The 8,643-nt window shown below is 40.1% G+C and overlaps 1 pseudogene; it reads right to left on the bottom strand.

The window, feature by feature from the left end:
• Positions 1–104: 104 nt before the first annotated feature.
• On the bottom strand, positions 105–6,957 carry LOC127437573 (carboxypeptidase A2-like; annotated as a pseudogene).
• Positions 6,958–8,643: the final 1,686 nt, after the last annotated feature.

Here is an 8,643-nt window from a genome sequence, read left to right as displayed (position 1 = left end):
TATGTAATTTAAATACTGTATTAAATATTTTAAATAATAGTTATAAATAATACAAATAATAATAATAAATAATACAAATAAAAATATAAAGTACTGTGCAAAAGTTTTAGGCACTGGTGAAAAATGTTACATAGTAAGGATGTCTTCAAAAATAATGCCAATCAATTAATGTCATGCAAAGTCCAACAATTCTCCTAGGTACACCTGGACACCTTGGAAACATCTGCTTCTTGGAGAATTTGCCACAGTTCTTCTGTTTAGTCTGTCTCAATTGCTTCTATCTCTTCATGTAATCCCTGACTGACTCGATATTCAGTAGGGGGTCTGTGGGGGCCGTGCTATCTGTTGCAGTGCTCCCTGTTCTTCTGTTGTAATCTATTCTATTTACAAAAGTAATGTTTGGGAGTCTAAAATTTATATTTCCTATTGACACACTAAAGCTGAAGATATACATAACTATCTTAAGATAAATGTTTTTGTAAAAAGTACTCTTTTGCACAGTACTGTACATGTTTATAGAATAATATACAATAATAATAAATTAAATAATATACATTCTTTTAACATACTGGGGACCAAAACATTCATTCATATTTAATTTATAATATCAATAATAGCTATAAATACATATACATTTTACAGCATAGTTTGAACACTTTGGAGACAAAGAAATGCATGTAAATTCTGCCATGTTTATGAAAAATATCAATCATGTAATATGGGAAATTACTGAATAGGAATTTGGAATATTGCAATAATTATACATGTCATGAAACAGATCACTTTAGTAAGATACATGAAACAAACAAATACAGTGTGAGACCTTTACTGAAGCTTCAGTACATTACATTTGCACATTTCTTTCAATAAGGATGATCACAAACATATTCCATAATGTTTTTGAGAGCGAGCCAGGTCTCCTCTGCAGTGGGAATGATCTGATTGGCAGGCAAAAGGAAACCATAGAGGCCAGTATCACGCAACTCAAAAGCAAAGAATATTGGATGCCGATGTTGTAGGACCAGTCGATGCTTCCTCCGCTTGTTTGGTCTGAAATTAAACAGGTCATCATTGATAATGAGAAAACATAAGCTGTGTAAGCTGTTCAAATACAGTTAAATGTCTCCATAAAGTGGCCTATGCAATCTACTTACAGATAATCTTGCAGATGCTGCCAACTTGATATCTGGTGTTATACAGGGAGCTGAGAGCATTGACTGCAGATGTGCCCACGGCATGCTACAATACACCAAAATAAATGTGATTGTGAGATTATTTAGGACAAACCTGAGCATGAAAATGCTTTAGAGGTGTATGGATGTGGATTGTCTTACAAGCTCGGACTGGTCAGGAATGTCTGTGCAAGTGTAACCGTACGGATACTTTAAGAGTTGGAAGTAAGCGTGGATGGAGATGAAGGATTTGAAGTTGCCATGGTTCTTGATGAGGTCCACAACATTTTTCACTTCGATCTCAGAGTTGGCATAGGGACTGCGGTAGGGGTCAGAACAGGGATCCTTGCTGGCTCCAGGACCTGGAAGCAAATGTGCATAGTCATATAAGAAATGAAAATAGCATTGCTAAGTTGTAATATTTTAACGAGAGAGAATGACAATATCTACATACCACAAAGCCAGCATCCAATTCCTGTTGGGGTCAACACCACGGCAGAAGGAACCAGAGTTCACAGAACGAGTCTTACGCCACATACGGTTCTGAATTTAAGACAAAAAGAAATGTCATTTGAAATGCTTCTAATTTTCGTTTTTGGCTGAACTATCCCTTAAGCAAATACTTCCAACAGTAAATCACTTACACTGGTGTGAGTGAAAATATATCCATCAGGGTTGGTCAAAATCATCAAGTAGATATCCATTTGACCCAAAATAGAGGAAACAGAAGCATCGACACCATAGTCTGTAGCAATCTAGTGAGTCAAAAATATTATTTCATAAGGTCAGAATGAGTGTTAGAATAATTTTTTTAATGTTATGTAGACTTTAATCCATTCTTCTTACTCACCTTGTTGGCAATCCATACCGCAGAAGCTTGGCTAACCCACTCCCTGGCATGAACCCTCCAGCATCAACCCAAACTGCTGGTCAATTTACACCACCGGTGCTGAACTAGAATCAATGTAAACAGATGAAAAAGCATACACTAGCACATAGATCTTAATTTGTAATCTGCATTTATAATCATATTATCTGTTACATTAGACTTTACCTTCAGGACATACATGGGACGGTTCTCATAAGAGTTACCAATCTGCACTTTGGAGACCAGGTTAGGGTGACTTGTAACATGAGTGTCCATAAAACTGTAAATCTAAAGCAGTTAAATATTCATATATTTTCCAGCTTGGAAATGCATGATATAATGTCTTGCATATGGTTGTGCATGAGTTTGTGTGTATACTTGATATTCATGTACAGCGGAAGCACTTCATCCAGGGTGTGATAGACACCAAAGTTGAAGCTCTTGGTACTGCGTTCCATCCCTACATTACTCACCATCTCTGCTTTCTCCTTTTGTAAAAGATCCTGAGACACAAGAAAATTTCCATGTTATTTACCATTACATTGTGCAATTGCTCCTTGCTGCTCCAGTCTAAGTTTGTTTGCTGGTCTTAGCTGGTCTCCCAGCCTGACCAAACTGGTGTTAAGCTGGTAAAGGGGTGAAGTAAGGGTAGACAAAGACAATTCTATTATCAACTCTTTCCTTGCTTAAAATCAGCATGAACCAGCCTGAGGTGGTTTGCTGGTCTTATCTGGTTTAAGCTGGATTAGGTGGTCTCCCAGCCTGCCAAGCTGGTGTTTAGGTGGTTAAGCTGGTCAACCAGCAGTTCTCCCAGTCTGAACACCTGAAAAGGGCCTAAACAAACCGGCCTAATCATCTTGGAGACAAGTTAACCACCTTAGGCTGCTTCAAGCTATTTTTTATAATAAAGTTGTAGTTTTACTAAACTTGTAAAAATAAATGTGTTCTGAGTTAAAATTTAAGTTTGAAACTCCCTACATCTTAATATATAATTCTAGTTCCATCACCAACAACTGATGTTAACAAGTTCTGGACATTCAAATAATTTCAGTGTGTGTTTTAATCTGTATTTACAGTTTGCTTTAAATGTGGCTCCATGGTTTTCACCTGCACAATGTTTATCATGACACTGAAAGGGACATTGTTTGCCCTGAGGAAGTCTTTAACAGCATACAGACTGGCGTGAGGCACACAGATGTCAAGAGTAGAGATGTTCAGTAGAGATGGCATGGGTCCAGAAATCCAGCTAAAGGAACACATAATATAATTAACAATCTGCATGAATCCTATGTTCGTGTTTGATCTATAGTAAGAACTAGTGTAACAGACATTTCCTCCCAATATTTAGATTAGTGGTTGACCAATATGGGTTTTTCATTGGTTGATTAGGTAGAGTATATGACAGCAGAATTTCCATTTTTGGGTGAACTAACCCTTTAAATTACTACATTTGGTCCCTCAACCCTGAATACGGTTACCTCCTTGGAAACAGATGTGCCACAGGAATTTAATAGGTACAGTACAGGCTATCGTACCCCCCAGTAAAAGTCACCTCTGTGGAAACCCAGCTGACATGCAGCAAACTGGAAGGCAACCACACATCTGACACGCGGGCAATCAACAGATACACGAGACAGAAGCAACTAGGCAGAGAGAGTAAGGTTAGTTACTTCACATCTAACAACAATCTAGCAAATGTACTGAGAACATGAAGGGCTTAAGAAGGGAGTGAATTAGAGGAAAACAGGTGTTGCTCGGCACGCTAATCAGTGGCATGATCAGCGTTCCCCCAGGAACAATCAATGTTCCCATGGAAACGCCGATCATGCATGCCGGCCGCACCTGCGAGACATGAGTGAGAAAAAATAACAAAACATACAAAACAAACCAGCAAACTCACCTTAGCCATGACAGTACGGTCCACCGACCTATTAATGGTATAAAGGTGTGGGCAGACGGAACCTGTACATTGGGTTCTTGTGTGGGAACAGAGGCGGCTGATAACCGAGGCTGCACCAGAAGGGTGATAACCCCGTAGACGACAACTGCAAGGAGTTGTGGGCGTACTCGACCCAAACTAAATGATCGCTCCAAGAAGACGGATTACGGGAGGCCACACAGCACAGGGCCTTTTCCAGCTCCTGATTCGCCCGCTCCACCTGCCCATTTGTCTGGGGGTGAAACCCAGAGGACAAACTCACCGTAGCCCCAGCTGTCGACCAAATTCTGCCCAAAAACGTGACACAAATTGGGAGCCTCTGTCAGAAACCACATCGACCGGGAGGCTACCACTGTCTCCCTCACTGAAGGTAATTTGGGGAGTGGAATGAAATGAGCCGCCTTCGAGAACAGTCAAAATGACTGTGTCACCATGGGGGGGGGGCGAGACCAGTTAAGAAATCCATGGCTATGTTTGATCAGGGTCTCGAAGGGACAGACAGCAGTTGGAGGAGCCCTGCTGGGGGTTCACAGGACATTTTATTAGTCACACAAACAGGGCAAGCGGCTACAAATCGACGTACATCCTACGCTAATGATGGCCAGTGACATTGGTTGAGTGACCCCACTGTAGGACATGCATCCGAACAGATCGCAGAACAAATAACTGGCCCTCTGGCCACATAGCGGCAGCGCGGTGTTTCGTAACGCAGCACAGACTTTGGCCTCCACCTCCCAGGATACCATGCCCACCACACGAGTGGCAGATATAATGGTATCCAGTGGGACAGTGGAGGTCTTGACCTCAAAACATTTGAGACAAGAAGTCGGGCTTGACGTTTTTAGAGCCCGGGCGATACGAAAATAGTGCCCAGCGCCCAATAGTACTCCTGTCTATAGAGTTGAGGCGTTTAGTGCTACGAATGTATTCTAGGTTCTTATGATCTATCCAGACCATGAAAGGTATCCGCGAACCCTCTAACCAGTGATGCCACTTGCCCAAGGCCAACCGGACAGCCAATAATTCTTGATTGCCGATGTCGTAATTCCATTCAGCTGGTGTTAAGCGGTGTGAAAAAAGGCACACGGAGGCATCTTTCCATCTGAGGAAGAGTGCTGCGACAGGACCACTCCGACACCAACCTCAGACGCATCCACCTCCACCACGAACTGATTTGCAGGGTCGGGAGTTACGAGGATGGGTGCGGTAGAAAACCATTCCTTTAATTTATAAAATGCGGCCTCAGCTCGCGGGGACCAACAAAAGTCAGTGCGTGTGGAGGTGAGATCTGTCAGAGGTGCGGCGAGTTGGCTGTAATTCCTAATAAACCTCCGGTAAAAATGAGCGAACCTCAGAAACCTCTGCAATGCCTTGCGAGAATCTGGTGTTGGCCAATCAGAGATGTCCTCTAACCTTAGCCGGGTCCATGCACAATCCCTCGGACGAAACGATGAACCCCAGGAACGGAACCGCCTGCGCATGAAAAGCGCACATCTCCGCCTTGACAAACAGCCGATTCTCTAGCAGTCGCTGAAGCACCTACATGACGTGCTGAACATGGTCCTGGATATTCTGGGAGAAGATCAGAATATCATCAAAACAGACAAACACAAAACGATCAACCATGTCTCTAAACATGTCATTTACGAGCCCCTGGAAGACAGCGGGGGCGTTGACCAATATTTTATATATATATATATATATATATATATATATATATATATATATATAAGAAGGGATGAGACAAAATACATTTTTGTGGTAATCAGCATTATGCCACAAATGCTGCTGATTAAGCATAACTTGTACTGAACCTGGAAAATTCCTTTATGTTCACTCACCTTGATTTGCTCTTTCTGCCTTCTGTTAGTTAACACAACAAAATCATCTTGCTATATAACTGTCCAGGAATCATTATCAGAGTAACCAAAACAGTACACATACAGTAACTCTTTGAGATTGGCTATTGGCTTTGGCACAGTATGCACATTTACTGTTTGCAAAGAGTACCTGGATGACCTCCTTTATTTGCCAAAATGTGTAGTATATAACAATGCACAGAATACTGTATTGCATAATGCATTGTGCTCAGCTTGGCCTTTCTTTTCAAATGTGATGAACTGGGAAATAATTGCAGCCATGGTTTATTTTTTATTATCTATTTACTGTACTCATTTGATCTGTCTGCCAAAAGTTAAGACATCTTTACACAAAACTGAATAAAAAATGCGAATTAACTCTTTATTTCCATGTTGATAACTGGGCAGCACTCAGCATGCAACATATTGAGGTTATCTGACAAAAGTGTAGCATACTAAAGTTTGAAACAATAACTGTGGATTAATGATTGTTTCACTAGCTATTTTTAAAACAATAGTAGTAGTAAACAGTATATTATGTACAGTAATAAGCAAGCTAGTATTACATTCTGAACCTAGCTATTGTCATTGAATACTTGTATGAGTTATGTGTTATCAGTCATCTAAATTAGAATGATTGGGATCAAATCAGTGCTACACTAACAAGCTCTCATTTTCTCAAAATGTCATTGAACATAATAATGTCCTGTGTCTCTCTCCAGATCAAACACATGATGGCCTTTATCGAGCAGGAGGCCAATGAGAAGGCAGAGGAAATTGATGCAAAGGTAATGTTTGAATTCAGTGTTTAGCCTGTGCTGAAGTCAAATGATCACACTATCATGAACCTGGTCTGGATTTTTCTAGGCGTTTATATCACTCATTAGGATCTTGTAAACCACAAATCTGCATTAAATCGTGTGTTGTGACTTGTAGGCAGAAGAAGAGTTTAATATTGAAAAGGGACTACTGGTACAGACTCAAAGGTTAAAAATAATGGAGTACTATGAGAAGAAAGAGAAACAGTTTGAACAACAGAAGAAAATGTCGTTGGAAGCACTTCTCGACAGACTAGCAGTGACTGGTGTACTCGTCTGGTTGACACCTTTGATGAAACGATGTGGCTGTCGAACTTCAGAATACACGTAATCTATTAATAATATTCTCTGCTAGACCTACACTCCGCTACCACACTGCTTATTTCTGTCACCACTGCCAGCATGTTTCCTGCAACAATGTGTGACATATAACATGTCTTTACGTAGCATGAAAAAGTGATCATTGTATTCATTGATGTCTCCATTTAAATCCACAATCAGATGTCTAATTTGATGAACGACTGGAGGTCCTTAAAGCCTGTGATGACATGATTAAGGTATGATGATGTGATTTGGGGATTTCTTTGTTAATATACCGTGTTTAGACACTGAGGGCATTCATGCAAAGTTCAGTTCAGGAGGTGTTGAGGTCTGTAAAGCTGATGGCAAAATCAAGGTGTCCAACACACCGGAGAGTAGATTAGACCCTCTAGCGCATCAGGTAGGATAGTGGGTTCAATTCACTAATAGTGTACAAGTGGGTTTTTTTTTTTTAAAATGATGTATTAATAAATCATGTTTTGATGAATCACAATTTCTGTTTGGTTGTACTCACAGTTAGTGAATGAAACCCAGGGAGAAGAATAGAACTGTGATGCATAATGTACTTCTGTGATCCATTTACTTTGTGGAACAGAACAACACAGGAGAAAAGTGAACACTAGTATAATAAATGCAAACTGGCCCTTCCATTCCTCTTCATTCTTTCAGGATATTTATACTGTAATGAAGCTTATTGTTCTGAACTCTTTGCTGAATTGAAGTCTTCATGTTCTTTGTCCTTCTCCTTTCACAGATGATGCCTGAGATCAGAGTGGCTTTGTTTGGTGGTAACCAAAACCACAAGTTTACGAACTAATGGACTGTGTTGTTACCAAGATGCATTTGAAAGAACGGTGGAATTCAAAGGAGCTGTTTTACTTTGTGGATTTTCTGAAGAGGAAAACTGTTCTTTTTGGAAAAGGAGAGATATATGAGTAGACACGATAAGCCTTTTTTGGGCTTTTTTTTTTTTTTTTCTTTCTGAAAAAAGCCCAAAGAAAGGCTTATCATGTCTACTCATGTATCTCTCCTTTGAGTGTTTTTTATTTTATGCTTCTCATTCAAAGATTGTGTAACCTGGTGGGAAACTGGATATCATGCAAGGAAACTTGCCCTAAAATCCCTGAATCTCAAACTGTCTGCACAAAGACCAAAAAGCACTCAGGAATTTACATTGTCTCATTGTCTTCTGAATGTTGTTCGCTAAGCTAGCAGTCTAACAGGTTTTCCTAAGGAAATCTTTATTCAGTGTCTTAAATATAGGGATGCTGATTATCTGTAGGTACATACATCTCTGAATGCATTATTTGTTTCCTGTTGTGTGTTGCATTATGCTGCAGAGAAAAAAATCAAATATATTTTATTTATATTTTGAAGCATTTCTGTGAGCATGAAAGTTCAAATGGATATCCGTAAATGCTGAAAGCAGTCACAAACTGTGAAAATGTACAGATGGCTTTATAACAAGAAATAATTCAAAAATTAAAAATGCTTCCCTCTTGTGGAGTTCTAGCATATGAGGTGCAAATTTAAATCAACTGAGTTGCAGAGACAAATGTTTTGCATGATCAAATTACTCCACCCCTGGAGTTCGCTAGTTCGCTAGTTCGAATCCCAGGGCGTGCTGAGTGACTCCAGCCAGGTCTCCTAAGCAACCAAATTGGCC

The sequence above is a fragment of the Myxocyprinus asiaticus genome, chromosome 48 (genome assembly GCF_019703515.2).
Source record: "Myxocyprinus asiaticus isolate MX2 ecotype Aquarium Trade chromosome 48, UBuf_Myxa_2, whole genome shotgun sequence".
Classification (NCBI taxonomy): domain Eukaryota; kingdom Metazoa; phylum Chordata; class Actinopteri; order Cypriniformes; family Catostomidae; genus Myxocyprinus; species Myxocyprinus asiaticus.
Note: the sequence above shows the minus strand (reverse complement) of the source record. Positions and strands in the feature narration are given on the sequence as shown.